The sequence below is a fragment of the Chrysemys picta genome, chromosome 14 (genome assembly GCF_011386835.1).
Source record: "Chrysemys picta bellii isolate R12L10 chromosome 14, ASM1138683v2, whole genome shotgun sequence".
Lineage (NCBI taxonomy): Eukaryota > Metazoa > Chordata > Testudines > Emydidae > Chrysemys > Chrysemys picta.
In genome coordinates this window covers 23779997-23801253 of record NC_088804.1, presented here as the reverse complement: position 1 = coordinate 23801253, position 21257 = coordinate 23779997, and the positions used below count along the sequence as shown (strand labels likewise).

General features: G+C 38.4%; 1 long non-coding RNA gene across 1 annotated transcript; it reads left to right on the top strand.

Annotated features, from left to right (window-relative positions):
- Positions 1-6408: 6408 nt before the first annotated feature.
- LOC135975704 (uncharacterized) lies at positions 6409-20325 on the top strand. Its single transcript, XR_010592698.1, has 3 exons — positions 6409-6596; positions 13417-13515; positions 17509-20325. It is a non-coding gene; the product is annotated as an uncharacterized LOC135975704 (long non-coding RNA).
- The last annotated feature ends 932 nt before the right edge of the window (positions 20326-21257 follow it).

Here is a 21257-nt window from a genome sequence, read left to right as displayed (position 1 = left end):
AACAGCCACCGCCTGGCCCCGCGGGCCGCCCCCCTCCTCGCCCTACCTCCCAACTGAGTCCTGCCTGCTCGGGGCCAGGCCGGACTCTCACTACCCCGGCCCCGCGCTTCCCCTGAGTCTCCCGGGCCTCCCTCCAGCACTTGCGGAGGAAGTTTTTTTTTTTTTTTTTTTTTTTTTGGCCCCGCCCCCCGCCACGCCCCCCCCACGTCACCCCCCCCCCCCCCCCCCCCGCGTCCCGATATTTGTCTTTGGTGATCTGGTCACCCTAGTGGTGGGCAATCTGTGGCCCACGCTGCTTCCCACAGATCCCATTGGCCAGGAACAGCGAACTGCGGCCACTGGAAACTGTGGGCAGCCGTGCCTGCAGACGGTCGATGTAAACAAACTGTCTTGCGGCCCGCCAGCGGATTACCTTGATGGGCCGCATGCCCACCACTGGTCTAGATAATACTTAGTCCTGCCTTGAGTGCAGAGGACTGGACTAGATGACCTCTTGAGGTCCCTTCCAGTCCTACACTCCTGTTGTTCTATGAAATCTGAAGCAAAACCCCAAAGGTGTGAACTCACATGGATCAAAGGCAATGTTCCCATGAATTCCTGAAAAGACTAACTGCTAAATCTCATAATACTCTATTAACACAAAGAGATGATGCTGATCTGTGCGTTATCCATTGGCATGTGATACTGGGGGGAATGGACATGAATGATACCATCCAACAAGAAAATATAAATGCAAAATAGGAGAAGGACCAAAACAGATCACAAGGTAGCCATCCAGGGTTCTTTGGGCAATATTCAAAGTACAAGCTGAACCAATAAGTCACACTGAGCAGGCTTGCAAAGACACAATCTATGTCATGCCATAGTTGGTGATGATGCTATATAAAATATTTAGAGCTGTCTGCACAGGTTCAGGTTGATCACAGGAGAACAAAATATGTTAATGTCACAGAGTTTTCAGGTGCATGCTGCACTCTTTACAATAATTTTACCTGAGAAGGTATTCCAGTTACAGTAAGCTATAGAATGAAATCCTGCCCCATTGAAGTCAGTATCAAAATTCCCATTGACTTCAATGGAGCCCAGATTTCACCCAAATTTATCTTTGAGTTCTCGCCATTAAATTCCTTCCTTCCAGGCTGAGAATGTTGGAGAGACCTTTGAAGCCATTTGATCTGAATAAATTATGTATTCTTCTTTTTGCTTTAAATCCAACTCTCCTTCCTGAGAGAAGTACTCCAATTCATTTCAGTGGAATTATACATGTGAGGAAAGTGAGCTGGATTTGACCTGGAATTTTCAAAGGATTTCCTAAGGGTGTTAGGTGCCCAACTGCCATTGAGTTGTGTTAGGCACTGGTCTCCTTTAGACTCCTTTGAAAATCCCACTTTCCTTCACACCCTCTGAATCTTTTGTTTATCTGAGGTGGAACCAGCACTCCCTGGTTCAGGAGTCGTGCTATATTCAGAACTTCTTTCTGGTTTTAATTTTACATTTTTTAATAGACAAATATAGCTGCTTCCTATATTCAGCAACATACTCAATTTACACCGTAAATAAGGTAAGTTCTGTTATTCATAAAAGGGTTTTTTTTGGGGGGGAAGGGGAGCAATTCAAGAATTAAAAACATCAGCATGGGATTAAAAATTAACTCAACATGAACAGAATCAGTATGAATAAATAACACTGAATTTATACCATCTTTGTTCCATGTCTCTCAATAGTTTTCTTTGGACCATGCCTCTCAATAACTTCATTGACATCAGTGGATTTTGGATCAGGCCTTTATTAAGCATTTATGAAATATGTAAGTAGTATCATGTCCATTTTACAGCCAGGTAAACTGAGTAATAGAGTCTTGCCCAGGTGTCTGGCTGGTGGAACTTGCCCAATTGCTCAGAGTTTAACTTGATCACCGTATTTGGGGTTAGGAATGAATTTTTCTTAGTGTCAGATTGGCAGAGACCCTGGGAGGGTTTTGCCTTCCTCAGCAGCATAGGGTACAGGTCACTTGCAGGATTAAATTCGTGTAAATGATGGATTCTCTGTAATTTGAAGTCTTTAAATCATGATTTGAGGACTTCAGTAACTCAGCTGGAAGTTATGGGTCTATTACAGGAGTGGGTGGGTAAGGTTCTGTGGCCTGCAATGTGCAGGAAGTCAGACTAGATGACCAGGATGGTCCTTTCTGGCAGAGACCATTCATAATGATTGATGGTGGGGAGGCACAATTTAGAGTTTCAGGGGAGCCGGGGGGAGGGCAGGTGACCACCCCATGCAGCGCCTCTGGCCCTCCCCCTGTGCCTCCCATGGGCATGGAGCAGGAGACGATGGGAGAAGTGAGCAGTGGTAAGTATGACTGTGGGTGAAGACGGGATGGGACTCAGCAGGTTTCTCCATGCCCCCTCTTGTGGAGTTGTGCTGCCAACCCCATCTCTCTTCCCTGTTCTGGGTGCTTCCTAGTGGGGCTCAGCAGGAGCAGTAGGTGGTGGTCCCTTTCCCAGGCACGTGCCCCTCATCTGCATTGAGCCCGACTCCCACCCAGGCAGAAATCCCCTCTCTGCCACATTGCCTCTGCTTTCTGGCCTTAAAGTCTATGAGTCTAACTCTGCAGCAACTCAAAGCCCTCAAGAGGAAATCTCAGCTGGTTAGATGCAGCTGTTTTTTTCAGCCCCACTAAGAAAGTACAAAGAGACCAGAATGTAAGTGAGACACTACCCCTTTTGTTCTCCATTTTAATTTTGGCAAAAGGGAAAGCCCTTATGATACTTTATTTTGTCCAGATTTTCTGAAGCTATTTTTGTAGCACTTAGTCAGTGAGAAGGCAGCAACAGGAGGAAGGAATAAAATGCACATTTTTAATTGTACTAAGATCAATGTAATGTAGCAGTAAATGTATTTGTTTATATACAGTATACAAAATTGCTAGACTTAATTTCTATAATATAACAATCAACTATTTCTGTAGTTTAAAATAAATACTCTTTCCATTAAATCTGACAGTTAAAAATATTCTTTAACATGGCTGCAAAATGTGCTCAAGGAATAACAAACAAATACTTTCCTTTAAATTAATTTTTTTTGCTGTTCTTACTCCTGTCCCTTCTACTGAGACAATAACAGAATTATATTTTCTCAATAGCTATTAACATAAATGGTCTGATATTGTGGTAAAGTAAAAGTAAAGCAAAACTTCCATTGACTTCCTATGCATTGTTTCCTATCATGACATTGATTTTAAAATACAATATATATGCTCATATATTATGGTGATAAGCGCCATAGGAAAGCCTACACATAAAATAATGTAAGGTAATTGTTAAAAGTTCAAGAATATCCTTACTGGTGTGACTCATTCCTATTTATGAACACAGAGTTAAGCTTTACTGGTTTGACTCATCCCTGTTCATGAACACATCTTGAGCCAAATTTGAGTATTCGCTGATTTTTCTCTCTCTGCTGCCAGTAGAATTACTGAACAATAATTAAAAAAAAATCCTTTGAAATAAGAATGTATTTGGTAATACTCAAGATTCTCCTGTGCATATATATTTAAGTAGGTTACTTGAATTACTATCCATTTTTAGTTAAGATAGCCATTGAGATCATTAATCATGATAAAACGATTAATTACATAAATATCTGATTTGCTGATTTTTCATGTTCAGTACTCCACAAGCATGTGGATTAGATGGGAAAGTACAAAACTTGCATTTTTACTCCTGTGCTATCTGAATAATGTATTTTATCTCTTTCTCTATTTTGTTTATCCATCCGTCCTCCCATGATATTTTTAAGGTGCCTATTACTGTGATATCTAAGAAACAAGCACAATGATTTAGTTATCCCTAATCATGTCCAGCATTTTCCTTACTATATTTTATTTTCAGTTCTAGTTTCAAATTAAAAGTTTCATAAGCTTCTGGGATGGATAAAGGTGGTCAGTTAAGACTGTTCTTTTTCATATGAATTTTTATCTTCATTTTTGTAACCAGGCAGGAAAGTTTGTGCTCTGGGATTTGATATCTTTGTTTTAGTGGTCCTAATGAAGAAAACGTCTATTTATTCAAGGTTCCTGATGCAAATACTTTGAAGGGAAGTTAGCTTTTTCCCCATGGGGATTTACACTTTAATTCTTCGACATCCAGTCTTTCAGAGTGTGCAAGAGAGAGAGACTTTAGCATGTTATAATAAAGTAGTTCATGGTACAATTAAAATGATGTAGTAAAACAGTAACATGATATGCTGAATTTAAATAACTGGAGCTGATTAAGGGGGACATCAGAATTAACTGCTTGATGGAACTGACATAACAAATACAAGATGGCCACTCTACATTTAAGCCAAGATACTTTGTCAACCATTGATATTTTCCAGGCAAATGTGTTGATAGATGAAACATTTTTATAGACTTTCCATTCTTTCTTGTGACCATCAGCTTTTAATTTAAACAGAAAACTGTTCTGTTTCATCATAAAAGATTTGTCTGTTACTTTTGGTGTGTAAATCAAGTGGACAGCAAAACATTCTTGAACTTGTTTTTTGAGGCATTTGTTGACAACAACAGGGAAAGAGATCACAGGGACCGCCAATAAGCGTGGACATCAATTATTTTTTAATTGTATAGGAGTACAGTACACTAATTAAAACTAGTATATCTTGCAATGCCAAAGGCAAAATTAATTATTAATTTTTATTAATATTCAGAAGTAGCACAAGGAATACATTAAAAAAGATTTTGTGCTTGTGACTGAGATCTTGTTTAGCTTTATATTTTAGCAAAAATGTTAAGTTAGCTAAATTTGAATAGTTAAGCATGCATAGAAGAGATTATGTATTGAATAAGAAGGTGCTTTTTACAGTGATTCTCCAGTGACAGAATATAAAATGTAGGGAGAGCTTATTTTAAAATCCTAATAGTTGCCTACAACTGTTTGACTTGACAAGTATAAATTCACAGGTTATCTTGCTATAGATACTTTGGATACTTTGTTTATTAAATAAGGTATTTTAGTTAAGGCACCTCAAGTTCAATACAATAATTCATCTGCAATCTTTTCTAATATTTATCCAGCTCATCTGAACTGAAGATGTCCTGAGCAGATTTAGCAAAGTTGATGTGACTCTGAACAAAAAGTTACCCATCTACTCAAGAGTAGGGTGAGCTTTTTGCTATTTGGACTCCACCTACTACAGATCTATCCAAGGTAATTCAGAGACTGCCAGTCTGAATCAGCCCTAGAGGAGTATATCAGAAAAGGGAAGCGTATACATACAAGTATTAGATGCTTTGACAACTTCAGAAGATATTCCTCCTTTCAACTGAGATCCCTTTGACTCACCAGCACTGTTGACAGCCGTTTCAATTTGTCTGCAAGCAAGAAGTTGTCCAAAGAGGAAAGATCAAGTCTAAAGGATAGAATGTGAAATCCAGTTTACAAAACTTTTATGAAAAATTTCTGTAAACATTTGAATTTATAAAGATTAACTGAGCTTGGAAGACTGCCTGACATAAAGAAGGATGCTAGAATATGGCAAGATCTGTAGTGTGTGGCTCCTAAGGGACAGCTCTTTTCTGTGGGTTACTTAGACTGCTTCCTCCCTTCCTAGAGATGTGATTCAGGCCCTGCATTACAATTGTGGTAGGAGTAGTTGTATATTAGCGTGAGATTTCCAGGCCAAAAAGTTTCAATACATTAGATCAGTTTGGGATCAATATCTTAAATTTCAGATGTTTATTCAAATTGAACTGCTGAACCTTTTGAAGATTTGCCTGTCTCCACCTTTACACAGCAAATGCATTGAGCCCTGCCTTTCACATGTTAATGGACCTGGTTGTGCAACTTTCTATATTAATACACATACACAGTACAGAAATATCTACATTTATTACTGCAGTTGGGTATCTGGGTAGGTAAAACCGAAGACTAATACCATGCTTAAGAGGATATCCATCAGTACTTATTCTAGCAGTTTAGTGTGAAGGCATAATGAGTGCAGATTTCATTTCACTATAACATCATGAGCTGCAGTGATAGCAATAAGCAAAACATAATTTATTCTCAAAACAAACTAAACAGGACACATATTTGTTTAGGGAAATACACAGAGCCCACATTTAATTCTGCTACAGCAATGCAAACTACCAAAACAACCTTGTAGTTCCACTTTTCATGTATATGCATTGTGTGAGAGCAGGTGCCTTTCCCAACCTTCTTGAAAATAAGTTCACATACTGTGAAGGGTCAAACCTTGCCTTCTCCCTGCTTCAAGGGTTTCTTTTCCCTTGGCTTAGATCTGGGCTAGAGAGCCACTTCCACCTCCTCTATATCTGGATAAGTGTCACAGGCTGACACTGGCTCTTTAAGAGGAAGCAGGGCCCATACACCTGTGGCTGCTCACTGCTCCCATTGAGCTATAAGAGAAGGCAATGGTGCCCTAATGAAGAAAAGCCTGTGTGAATCATGCTGGCAGTCAGTCAGTCAGGAAAAGCTCAGAGAGAGCAGACATGGTGCTTTCACTGCCAGAACTTCTATGGGAGTGACTGCCAGCGGCCTTTTGGAGGAGAGGCAGTGTGGTCTGCTGAGAGAGACCTGGTGAGTCAGAGCCAGGGAGCTGCAAGAAGCAGAAGCAGTGGGAACTTCCTGGGAGAGACTGTCAGAGTCTCCTGGGGAAGAGGGGGGAGTCAGTGGGAACCTTCTGAGAGAAAAGGGGCCTCGAGGGAGAAAGCCCTGGGTGATAATGATCAGTGAACAGAGCACAGAAGATTTCTGCGGGAAGCCTGAAAGCAGAAATGACTGGCAGGTGAAGGGGAAAATCTCCTAGGAGCTGTAGGCCAGTGTGGGCAACTGTTTTTGATTGTTTTGCTTAAGTTTCGGGAAATAAAGCAGCCTGGAAAGACCGTCTGGGTGTGGCAATTGGTCCTTTGTGAGCTGGGGAGAAGACCAGCCTTATTATGACTAACCCACTGAATTATTATCCAGCAGGATCAACACCTGCTAATGGAGTGGGATGTTTGAAGCAAACACTACCAGCCTGTTACAGTCTCGTTCTTCATTGAAGTCTTATCTTCCTGACTCTTTACTAACCTTTAACATAATTCAGATCTACCGCCTCTCCTCCCCGACAAAAGAAAATAGTTGCCTATCACAGTTTTAGGGGCCCCCACACTCATGTGTCTTGCTGCGGATTCTTTTGGCTCACTGTCATCAAAACCTGAGTGCCTCAGTGCTGAGCAGGAAAAGTGAAGTGTGGACTTAATTCCACATGTTAGTGTAAGTGAGGGATTCAGCAAGGACAAACAATTGATTCAGGGGCTAGGTTCTGGAAATATGTTGACTAAAGCTGTAAGCTCTTCAAGGCAAGGTCTTTACCTCCTGTGTATGTAGACAGCACCCAGGTATGTTGTGAGCACTACAACTAATAAATGAGTTGATGTTGCTGGACCTTAGTAGAACACTATAGTCTGTTAAAAAGCAACAAAATATTCCACAGAATATTCATCACTCCAAAGTCAGCTAACGAATGAGTATAGAAAATTTCAGCTGCAGTCATTCTAGGCAGTGTTATTCTCCTTAGCTAAGTGCCAAGGGTTGGTGGCATATCCACACAAAAATCAATGTTCCCAGAGGTTTTTAAAATATTCATTCAGAAAATGATTGCTAAGCCATTTGCTAAGTCTCAGCAAGGGAGTAAAGCTGAACACCTGGGTTGTCAATGCTATAATGGCATTTTGAGGGGAAACACCATCTCTCACTGGAAAAGGCCAAATACTGTATATAAAATCTTTAGTCAAGAGACTGAGGCTCTTGTAGTAAGGATGAAAATGCTAAACCAGTGTCCTTTCTGACTCTTGCTGGATCATCTGAGGCTCTTTTCAGACATCTCAGAAACTCACCATGTCTACTGGTATTTGTCAGAGCAGAAATATTGGTTTGTAATATGAAAGAACATCATGTTCTTCTAAAACCAGGCCAGTGTCTTTTTTTGTTGCAAGTCACTATGCTTGAAATGTTGGCCATGAAGAGTCTATACATAGTGAATCATCTGTCTCATCTGTCTTGGAATAAGAACATTTTAGAGCTCATATATGGACAGATGTTGCTATTTAATACAGTGGGCATAAAATTCATGGCTGCAGCTGACCCCCATTAGATTGTAGCTTGTCGCATATTTCTCTTGAGCAGGCAGTTTCCAAAAATGCTTTAATCTGTGCATGGAAGAGCAATGCACGATCTGAGCCTCATTAGTGCATCATATGGTAGATAGATGGACCCAGGTTTAACTGAATGAGTATGTGCTTTCTGCAGATTGAGCAAGATCCCATGCTACCAGCTTTGTCCTGCTGAGCTCTAAACCAAGTGCTAACAGGAGACACGTAATAGTGTATATTAATATGGAGAATGCCACACTGCAATCTGCCAGGCCCAGGAGTTTTAACAGTAGTTTGGGGGCATGGATTATCATTATGGGCCAGATCCACCGTCATTTCAAAGTAAATACATTCCAGTAAATTCATGACGAGTTGGAAGTCAATGTGAAAAGATTGCAAGATTGGGCACTTTATCTTCAAGCCTTGGATTAAGTGTATAGACTCTGCGAAAGGATCTATAGAGGCCTATATTGGCAAGCACAAGTTCAAAAAGATACAAGATGTCCCTTTTAGCACCTACTGGATTTTGTTGCTAATTTTTTTAACGTCCCATCCTACCCTAATTTGGGATGGTCACTTGGAAAGTGACTAGTGATAGGATAAGTAACAGCACTATTTCCTGAGATAAAAGGCTTGAAATTGAAACAAAAGGAGACAGTTATCCAACTACACCTCTACTTCGATATAACACTGTCCTCGGGAGCCAAAAAATCTTACCACATTATAGGTGAAACCGCGTTATATAGAACTTGCTTTGATCCACCGGAGTGCGCAGCCCCGCCCTCCCCGGAGCACTGCTTTACCGCGTTATATCCGAATTCGTGTGATATCAGGTCACGTTATATAGGGGTAGCGGTGTACTAGAAACCAAACTCAGCTCTGGAACAAGTGATTTTAATCAATGGAAAATATGCCTGCTTATGCCAGGTCTGAATTTCTGCTCTACATTTTAAGTTGTTGCCAGACTCTATTAATCGTCAGTAGAGTATCTGAAAGGGGAAGAATATTCGTACATATTGGTAAAGAGTTGTTCCACAACTCTAAAGCAGAGTAGATTCCAAACTTCAACTGTGGTGTTCATAAAGTTATCATTTACCAGTAATTATCTCCCTCAGTATAGGGAAGTACCACTGTGTGGTAAATGTTTGTAACTATTGAGGTTAAACAGTGATCGCTGTATATTGATCACTGGACATTTGGTCTTATAAACAAAATGATGGGGGTGATATCTTCTTCATCTCTCAACTGTCTCTTCCAGTTCTACTCTGAAAAATTGCACTTTTCCTAAACAGATCACTTCCCCGTGTATGTGTGTATTCACCTATAACTGCTTGCATTAGCAACAAAATAAGTTTATACTAATTTTTACTCCTGTTTGCACTGCAGATACAACATGGCTATTAGAAAACGAGAGAGATTATATTCCTTCCATTTACAATCAGTTACACTTAAGCAACCCCCAGAGCATAGTTGGCCTGTAGAAATGTTATGAATAGTGATGGTGAATGAGAAGAAAAAACCCAGCTTGACTCTCAGAACCTAGGAAGGCTGAAGCTGCAGAGTTGCAATTAGAGAACACCCTTTTGCTTGTAAACTGAGTACATTTGATCAGGAGTCCTTGAGGGACAATAAACATGCAACATCATGATGGTATTTTTATAGCTTTCTTCTTCTAAGTAGAACTGCATTTTAAAGTAAGGCAACCAATGAAACTAAATACTGTATTTTCATGAGACATCATGGAGTGCAAAGGTGATGAACAAAGCAGTAACAGCTACAATGAACCGCCAGAAGTAATAGCAAAAACTGTCTTCTACAGCATATGTACAGTTCAGGCCTTTTCTTCACACCTCAGAATGCAACAGGAATACCCATCAAGCTCAATCTGTTGCTATACTAGTGAAAATTTATTTCAAATGAGGAAATGCTTGCAGTTACCTGGGAAGATCTTTTCCGCTATTGGCAAGTGAGATCTCTGCTTTGGTCAGCTGTGACTTAAACTGTTGCTTTTCTCCTAACCTTTCCATCATCCAGGTGTATTAATGACACATCTTCAGTACTACCGGTAGTATTCTCACAGAATCCTCTGTGTAGTAATACAACCCAGTGATAAGCACTTCCTTTTGGATAAGAGCTATGGATTTGGAAAATTAGCTTCCAAATGCATAATCAGTACATGCCTCTCTAATTTACATTGAAAAGATAACGAGCTGGCCAGAGAGACAGTGAGGATGACTGAACATGTATTCCCAGTATTAAAAATAATAGTAATTCCTTCTCTTGCTTTCTCTCTTCTGTCCAAGCCCTTACAACAATGATGGGTGATCCTGCCTAAATATGTGGCTGTTGGAAACTGTTAGTGTGTTCAGCTATTGATCTATCTGCAACATGTATCCCATGCTGGTCATATTACATATAGTGAGTCCAAAGGCAGTGTGTGATACAGAGTCAAGTTATTTTTTTTTCCCCATTGTTGTTCTTTTATCTTGACTTCTCTTTTTGGAATGCTTTAATCCTTCATGATGCAGCACTGGGTGTTTCACTAAATGCTGATGAGACAATGCATGGAACAACTCTTACAAAGTTGTTTGTCAGGTAAATTTTGGTGTGTACTGAATGCTTGGTCAGTGCTTATCAACATATTGGTCAGGATCTGGTTACCTGTGGGTATATCTTGTATTTTAGAGATACCTTCATGATATTTCACAATACAATAATTTAGAAATACCCCCCAAAATAAACATAAATACATTCACAGTAGTGATTGTGAGAAGTTTTAAATTATTTCCAACTATTAGATTATACGAGCTCTATGCACACTGTCACTGAAAATGGCAGATGCTATATATTCAGTAACAAAAATGTGTCCTTTGCTTTGCAAATGGATGTGCTGTTAATCATGGGCTTTGTCTCTTTGCTTATTCTTACATGAGACTGCTTCTCTAAGCAGATTATTTAGAAGATTTGTTTTTATGAATCATTTTTAGAAGCCAGTGAGGCTTTGTTTCTTTCACTGGGAGAAAGTTAAGACCATTGAGGAATTTGTTCATACAGACTTTTTTCCCCCATATGTGTGCAAATGTATTTATTGACCTGAAAGTCTTGCTTAAAAACAGTTCTGGGCCTATTATATTGTGTACCATGTGGACTTGCATAGAAACCAATGAATTTGTACCAGACAGAACATTGGAGATAGGCAAATCATGGAGGCTAGTGTTTTCTACACACTCGTCTTGATTACATCAAGGGCTTATAGCCATGAATAAGCTATAGTATCTAATAGTAAACTAAAAAGCATGTAGTAATAATGTTTGTACTGGGCAAACATAACACAGTATTGGCAGCCCCTTGAGTTAAAAAATCTTGACTCAGATCTCAAAAAATTATAAAATTTGCTTTAAAATCTTGAGATTTAAACAAAAATAATAAATGGCGTTTTTTTGTCTGTCTCCTATTTGTTCGTCTCAGGAGGAAGTTCCCACCCCAGCTTGGGTCAGAACAAATCTGTTGAAAATTCAACCTTAAGGGCACTCTATCCAGAACTCGTTGAAATAAAAAGGCAGCTGCCCACAGGCTGTTTGGACTCCACTTACTGTTTCCTATCTTCTAGGAAGTTGCCAATCCATCCCTCTGCATCCCCTTCCCCATCATTTCCTTACTTATCTCCTCATCTTCCCAGCCTTTCCTCTCTGTTTCCTACCTTCCCTTACTCCCATCCTTGTGTCTCACTTTGCTCTGCCACATTTCCTGTCCCATCTTCCTTCCTTCCTGCTCCTTACATTACCTCTCTATTACCACACAATCCCTCTCCCTGTCCCCCTGGTCACCGTTCCTGACTCCTGTGACCTTCAGACACACTCCCTCCCTGCTCCCCTTCACCATTTCCCTAGCCTACACATTTTCCCTCCATTTCCTTCCTACACATGACTTTCTCCACAGTCTCATTTTCTGCACCTCCACATCCCTCCACCCACTGTCTTCGCTCTGTCTCTTGCTTAGGCCACAATTGGTGATTAGAGTCAACAATCTTATCTGAGGGCATTCTGGCTTCAGTTGTGTTCAAGAAATGAGATGGTGGTCATCTGTATCAAGGACAGACTCACTACCTCTTGCAAGGGATGTAAAGAAATGGTCAATCCAAGTTGAGGGCAGCCTGTGACTGTGAGCATTGGGGGAAAGTAGCCATTTGTATTAAGGGCAAGAAATTATGAGATGGTTCCAACTTTCTCCTGATATCATGAGCAGTTTCAAAAGAAGGATCTCGAACTGTAAGACTAATTGCAATTTTGTGTGAATTGGCAGCTCTATTAAAATGAAATGGTTCTAGGAATTTATTAAAGTTGAAATAAGCTGTTCACCCCCAGATGAATATTGCCTCCTACAAACTTGCAAGATTTTGCTCGTAAGCTCTCTTACTGCTATTTTCCCATTCAGATGAATGTACTCTTACAGCCAAAAAAATCCTCCGCTGAGTTAGTGTGCCGCTTTGATAAGCGTAGGTAGTACACAGAGGTAGAATTCAGAAAAAGACGTCTGTGCCATAATTTTCTTACAAACGAGTGGGAGGAGAGGTGAAGGGGGAGAAAGACCGAGGCAGTTCTAGTGCTGCAGTTACTGCCTAATAGAATACAGGTGGAAAAGTGTGTTGAGCATCAAAACCTTGTTCAGCAATTTTTGGTTGCTCCGTTAACTAAACTGAGATGGCCAGGGCACAGCAGTTTACATAGGCATGCTTACAAGTCCACTGGGGAGAAATGCGTCTGTAAAAAGGCAAATTTGCTCACTTGATGGATTCTTAATACAAAACTCTAGGTTCAGCCTCTCCAATATATTGCTATGAGAGATTAGTAAGTACATCGGTCCACATCCTGCCATTCATTTTTATGCAGTACTCGTCGCTGAGCTTAATTAATGAGGAGTTCTATATGTGGAAAGATGACAAGATATGGTCCATTGTTTAAAAACATAACTGTGAAGCAATAAAGCAGTATGGTAGATTTAGGTACCAGCTGCAATAATTACCAACAAAGGGCCTGCTCCCACAATCAGTAGTCAAGTGAAGTTGTTGTTGTCATGAGAAGTTTTGCAAAATCAGCCCAAGCATTGGTGATTCATTGTTACTACAAAGATAAACAGGGTGTTTGATGTGGCATTCATGAAGAATTAAAAATTGAAGGGAACATGAACATGCAGAAATTAAGCCCCCAGATATAAAACCTATTCATATTTTAATTAACAAGATTTTAATTTCCTAATTTTTCTAGGGTCTGAGGTTGGAAATCACCCAGAATTCCTAGGAGCGTGCGGCAAATTCAACACATTCCTGTTTATGGGCTTGATGCTACAAGCTGCTGATTAAAGAGGTATACAGGGCAACCATTTGTATTAACGTAACACCTAGAGGCCCTAATCAAGATCAGGGCCCATCATGGTCAGTGTGCTACAAACACAATAAAGGACAGTCTCTGCCCCAAATATCTTACAATCTAAATTGATAGTGCTGAACATTCATCTACACAAAGAGGCTTCTGTATCATGCAAAGGAATATGGCACAAGGAAACTTCTTTCTCTGGCTGTTGCAAGTGGGCAGAGGGGAAAGTGAGCATGACAGGGGGCATGACCATGGCACAAGGGTTTAAAAAGCAATCCCGTACTTGCAAATGACATGCATAGTAGTTATTTTAAGTAGTTCTTGATACACCTGCTGCCACCCTGGTGTCCTGTTTCGTCTGAGTATACAGAAGAGTTGATATTAGGAGGAAGTGAGAGCAGAAGCTGTCATAAGGGCCAGAGGTCATGAAGACAACATAGCAGCAAAACCTCCCAGGAAACAATATGGCCCCCAGTCAGCTGCTCAGTGCCTGGTGAGGTATGTGGAGCATGGTGTTCTGGCCATTGGATCAGCCTGCAGTGTCCACTTCCCTAAATTCACTTCACCAATCTTGTATAACAAAGCACTATGCTCATCAGCACTACTGGACTCTCAGTGCTGTTCTCCCCCAACACTTGCTGACAATCTTGCCGGATCAAGTCCTGGATGAATAATTTTGCTCTCAGCCATTGAATAGCAGTGCTTTGAATAGGTAAAGTTGCTAACAGCTTCTGCAGTTCACATTTTTACTAAAATGCAGAGCATCCAAAGTGTGTACTTATCTAAAGATTAGTTTCTAAATCTATAGGGCCAGGATTTTCAAAGGAGTCTAACGGAGTTATGCACTCAGTTCCTATTGAAATATAGAGGGCTTCTTTGCAAATGCCAGCCTTTCTCTCTCTCTCTGTCTCTCTCTATAATAGGTATGTTTACAGTCGAAGTTATAGGGTGCAATCTTTTCCAGCCAGAATCTCAGCAGACTGTCCATCTCATCTTCCATGCTCTTCCGGAGCATTTGGGAATTGCCTGCACCAAAAATACATTCAGCTATACTAGGGAATACTTGGATGAATAATCTCATGTGCTACAGCATCTGCACAATATGGTCTCCATATAAGGTAGAGACCACAGTTAGGATTAGTGGTAGCAATTGAACTAAATATAAATAGTTTTTATTAAGATATAATTTGAAAAGGTAACATGACTGACCACCAATTATTATTTAAATTTAATGTTCAAAGGTTGCTTAGCTAACTTTCCAAATCAGGTAGCATTGTTTTTCTCACAATTTTTTATTGTCATGCAGTTTATTCTTTTCCTCATGGTATGTATCCCTTGTATCAGTTTTAGACTAAAATACTGCAGAAACAAAAAAGGTAATGACACTTCCCACACTATTTCAAAAGGTTTTTAAGTGGAAAAAGGTATTTAGTATTTTTAATAAGCATCTTCAATACTATTGAGTTGGTTTCTTTGTTCATATCACAAGATTAATTATGCTGTCAAGCACTTTCAAGGCCTGCTTAACAAAGATTCAGTGATATAATGGTTTGCTTCGCATTGCCTTTTTTCTGCATAGCAATCACAATCAGCATTAGACAATTTAAAACCCTTTCACAAGCCGGAAGTTCTGAAGAGCCTTTTAATCAACAAAAGTAATTTTGCAAACAACTAGATACAGCGTTTTTCATATTAACTAACTTGTGTTAAACTCTATATGCTATATTCATGAATCTCTGATTCTGGTAATGGATTATTCAGATTTGTAAGAGTTTAAAAGTGGGGAACACAATTAACAAAATATGCAATTTGCCCCCCATGAAAATTATAATGTCATATCACTCTCAAGCTTATTATAAACATGGTATCAGTACTTCATTGCAGTTTCATACATTTTAATTATTTCTTAATATGCTGTTATTGTTTAATCAGTTAAAATACTTTGAAAACGATACCCAGAGATTTTAATCTTGTCATTTTAAAACAGACTACTGCTTCTGTGTGATACGCTAAAAATCATATCAGTAATAATATACTGTGGGATTCTAAAATTCAAATTAAAATAGGAAAATCTATTTAGAAATCTACCTCTAAGAACACCTAGTTTGGGAAAGCTTTATGCAACATAGGATGATAAGCAAGCTCACATGAGATTAAAATACCTCTTTGATGGAGGGATTATGAAAGCAAAAACACACTACACATTTGGCATGTGTGGTTTTTTTTTGTCAAGCACATTTATAAATGACACTAACCTGTTAATGACACCTCTAAAACATTCATTTTTTAAAACTGCTAGAAGCATTAATTTGTACCATTGCAGCATGTATAATTAGCAACTTCAGCAGTGATTTTTTCTGCCCTAAACCTCTTGTGTTTGACAATATTCCAACCAGGGAGAGGAGTGACCCTGGGATATAGTGCCACAGGACAAGTGGAGCAAATCCTGTCACAGGAAATAACAGGGTCAGAAGACATTGCTAATGAAGTCATAGCAACTGGTGTAAAGAGCCAATCAGAAAAGGCAACAATCTGTAAATGAGGATATAATTAGCAGGAAAAAATAACATGCTTTGGTTGGATTCTAGGGGAGCCAGTAATGAAGGCAATGACTGGATATTGAGAGAAATTCCAAAAGATTAGAGCAAACATTGTGCAACAAAGAATACCTAATTAGCAAAAAAGTGAATATGCCTTAATTAGAAGGAAATATCTGATTGAATGACAGAGTTGGCTTTTAATATGAATACAGTAATGAATGTCAGCCCAAATTCCCATTCTGAGAATGAAGAAAGTGCAGCTATCATCAGTTTTTTGCCTTTACCCTGTTGATAATAAATAGGCTCCCTTGTAGTGTAAAAGGAGCATTGTAAATTCCATATCTACAGCATGATGTTAATGCTGTTAAAACAAACAATTTTGAAAATATTTTAATGGGTTTACACCCAGTTTATTGGTTTACCACTGGCTAACAGTGCACTGTAGACTAAACAGTGCAGTATCTTTTAGGCTGGCATGTAGTGTTCTTAAGATGTGAAGGAGTAATTATTAAAAGGATTTCAGGGAAGCACACTGTGCAATAGGTGCTGATGACTTGTCCCATGATCCTTGCTAAGAAAAATCCCCTGAAACAATGGGAGTTTAGCCTGAGAAAGGACCGACAGTGTAGAGCCTTTGAATGTAAGTACTTAACTAGGAATAGAACTATCCTTTTTCATTTTTGTTTTTGAATTTAGTGCCTGATCCAAAGCTCATTGAATTCAAAGGAAAGGCTTGCATTGACGTCTATAGTTTTTGGCTCAGGCCTTTAGTGAACAAAAAGCTGGGAATTTTATTAGTAAAAATTAAACATGTTATTATTCTGCATATAATAAACCTAAATAGAAGGATCCCGTAGTAAATTGTGCTGGTGCAGTATATGTACAGTATTTATGGCTAGCAGCGATTAAATGTGTAATGTGCTCCTTCTTATCATTTTCTTACAATAGAAAAATCAGGACTCCAACTTGCTAATAATTTTTCACTTTTATAGACATTTAAATGGTATTATATTTCCTTTTTTTTCAAAATGGTTTTAGGTTATTGATTGTCATTTATTTTTACTCTTGATATTTAATTGTTATAATTAGCAATCCATGTCATATTCCCAATCTTAAACATATCTTGTCAATTTTATAGCATATTTATAGATTAATTTAAATGTGTAATTTAATTTATAACTGCATACCTTTGGTTTGTCTGTAACATTAAAACACTTATGGTACAGAATATTTTAATTAAAACTATTCATCAAAAGAAGTCCAGGTAGCATGCTTATCCTTGTTTGCAGTAGGGGGTTCTGGTAGTGAAAGCAAGCAAAATAATGGGTCAATTAAAAAAAAATCTAAAGATGGCATTTTCAAAGATCCAGTTGTTTAATTTAAGATAAAAGGAAGTGTTTGCCAATGGATTCCACAGATTAAATTATGATGTTTTTTCTTACAGCCATCGAGGCAGCAAATGCCCAGGCAAGCGCAGAAGTAAAACAAGACAAGAAATGGGATTGAATTCTCCTGTGTGACATATCTCAATTTGACACAGCATCTGCAGGAAACTGGGATACAATTTTCAGAGGGTTCTTCTTGTGAAATGATCTAGACTATTAATTTTTTATTAACTCTGGGAATTTCAACCTGTATTAATAAAAATCCAAGTATTTAGCTTTTTTAGGCTGGAAGTGTACTTATTTTTAATAAACTTTTTAGTGATATGTTTGATAACCCCAACAATATTAGTTTGCTATGCTAGCAAAAGATATAGCACCATCATTGTGATCAAAATACTACCTCTAGTGTTACTCAACCAAGCTTTTGCTGCAGCTCTCAGTTGACAGTAAGTCTACCATTCTTTTACCATTTATACTATTAATTCACTTTCCAGACCTGTCAGGTACATTGAGAGTAAGAGAAATATACTAAAAAATATCAGTGTAATTCTGTACTTCCTTTAGTTAATGTATCTCCCACTGATGCTGTTTTAAATTCAGTAATGAAACAGTGTTGAAAGTTCTGACTAGATCTGATCACAAAACAGATTTAAAAAAATTAGCCACTTTAAAAAAAATAGAATCAGCTGACAACTTAATTGTTCGGCTTGTATGCAAATATTCTGACAATAATTTGCCAATGCTTCTGAATATAAATTCAGTAATGCATAATTATAACATTAATTGTTTCTTGTGCTTTAATTCTAGATTTCTGTCACAAAACAGATGGTTTAACCTTAATTCATGAAGAAATATAAAAAGTATTTACGAGTGTTCTATTCAGTTAGCATTAAGCATATTCCAATGCAGTACAGTATCATAATGATTATTTATGTTAATCTACAGATTAGAGATACATGAGGTGGGCAGAGCACATTGGCTTTTATGCTATTTAGCAATGCCTGTTGCAGTACTAACTGTATTCCCAGCAAGATCCATCTACCTGAAAGTGCTAGTTGTCAGATTATAGAATAAGGAAGTGGTTAGTGGTGTGTAGGACAGGTTCATCCTTATAAAATCTTCCATTAACATCATCATTTACTTTTTTTAAAGCTACATTATAATGAAATTGAAGAACTGAGCTTGAGAGGAGGTGAGATGATACTGGAAGGTTGGGTTGTAATTTGGCCTGAATCTAAGGTCTTCATCAAGGAAAAATAGCTTTACAGTGACTAATGTGTGGTAATACTTTATTGACTAATGAATATACAGCTGCTTCTGACTGCTATACTTTACTGTTGAAGACTGTAACAGCCTTGAAATTATATTTTTAGTATATGCTAAAGATATGTCTCTCTTCTCAGGATCTTAAAATAGGTTCCGAGAGAGAAGCCAGGAGAAAGCAGGTGATGCACCCTCCCAGTGTCTTCTGGAGAAATAAGCCATGCACAGATAATAACAGTACAAACAAGTTTATGCTGCTATTTCTAAATAAGGCCGTTATTATTGACTAACACAGGTTGATGTAGGTGGGATATTGTTAATGACAAAAGCTTTGGAACAGGAGAATTGCTACTAATCCATGCACTGTTAATCAGAAACACCTAAATTCAGAATTCCATAGTACTCTAAAATCATTTCCAGTGTGTGTTGTTTGATAGTTTTGTTGCTTTTCATATAGACCTTTTTTGTTTTTTAAAAATCTCTATCCTTAGAATTCATATAACACTCTATCTTTGAATTAGAAGTATGTGAAAATTACTAGGGAAGGTTAATAAACCTTTAACTAGGAAAGAAACCTGACCGCCTTTTGCAAATAACTTTTTAATTATGGAAATAGGTGTCACAGCTTTCATTGACAAGTTATGTTGGGGCCCAATTAGGAAAAATATGCTGAGGAACCCTTAGGTATGTACATGAGTGCAAAGAGCCTTGGAGTACTCTATCAAACAGAAGCTAGCCAGTGTGTGAAACCTTTGTGTGACATAAAGCAGACAAATGGTTCTGTCTCTGGCTTCCTCCCACAATGGTCGTATCCCAGTTCCCCTTTCCTGCTGACTATCCGAACCTCTAGAAATGAAGAAAGCTATGCTGCCCTCTTCCTCCTGGTCTGGATTACTTGCTATAAGTAGGAATAATTTGGGGGCTCTTCATAGAGAATTGAGACCATTTCCCAGTCCAAGCAGCTGCATGTGTATAAAAATGTTGATTACATGCACTTACCCAAGCTATGGTCATCCCATTACACCCCTATTTGAAGTCAGATGCAGAGAATCTGTGATGTGTTCTCCCAGTAACTTCCATGAAGAGTCAGAATCTCCGCACCTATTTTCTGCCATGTATTCCTGCTGCTTCTCTCTCTCTCTCTCTTTTTTTTTTGTTTGTTTTGGTATTCACTAGGTGCACATCTCTAACTAGAATTTAGCCTTGATATAGTACTAGAATTATGCACACTCAGGCAGTTTTGCTTTACCAAAAATGATGAAAGTATGGATTTTCAATGATTTGAGTTTTGCTTTCAGTTTGGGAAGTAATTAAAGTAAAAATCTCAATATAAAAGTCATTGAAAATCCTTGTTTTTTACTTGGTTTTGCCTCCAAACCATAAACCATGCAAAAATTGTGAAATTTCCATAATTTTGATGGAAATCTATACAATAGCCTAGGTCAACTCAACAAGGAGGGTAGGTTTCTGAAAAGATTTGTGGATCTTAACAGATCCTTCAGCAAACCTGTTCTGCATTTCAGGTTTGTAATGAAATGCAAACTAGGTCAGATTTATGTGGTTTCAGGTTTTGTTGCAAACACTTTACACGGCTCTAGCTATTATCCACGCTTGAATATCTTCTCTATCTGATCATTTATGTGTCTAAAGCATCTGTTTAATATTTTACATTGCCTGGGAAAATATCTTTGTTGTCCAAATATAATCTGATCCTAACATTTTCATGAATAAAGTCTTCACTATTCTCTTCCTGTATAGCTATGGACATGCATATACATTTTGTAAATGTAATTGATTAGAAATTGAATCTGCATTCCAGGTAGTATGGAAATCATGTAATGGAAACTGTTCATCCAGAGAATGGGATACAATTTTTTTAACTGAATGAGGTTCTGAATGTTTTTTCTGTTTTTTAACAAGTGACATTCAGTGTCTTGTATCCACCAATATTTCACTTGCAAAGTAGCAAGTTAAGCATGTGCATAAGTGTTTGCCAAATCATGGCCTAAAATAGTAAAAACATAGTAGTTACTATAGTGATAGACAAGAAGGCTTAATGACCTCTGGAACTGTGAGAAGTTTGGAACATTCCCAGGTCTGTCCACTCACATTACTAATAGTACTTACCTCTTATATAGCACTCTCCATCTATAGATCTCAATGCACTTGACCAAGGACGTCAAGTGTAATTATCATTATTTTATAGCAGGAGATGAGGCAAAAGTAAGCAAGGTCACAAAGCAGGTCAATGGCAGAGCTTCCGTAGCTTATGAACTTTGCTGGTGGTTATAAAAAAAAAAAAAGTAAAAAAATAAAAAAGTATTTGGGTACAATTGTAAATTCAGCTCCACACATGTGTACAGGAGCCCTAGGAGAGTACAGTTACTATTGTGGGATACTACAGTCCTCCAAAAAGTCAGACATCTATGTCTAAGGTGCCTGTACTGACAGATGAGAAAAACAGGATGTGTTTTGTCCCAAAATGAAATGTTTCACTCCTGCATACCAGGTCTTCAGATACTCCTGTCTGAAATTAGTATATTAG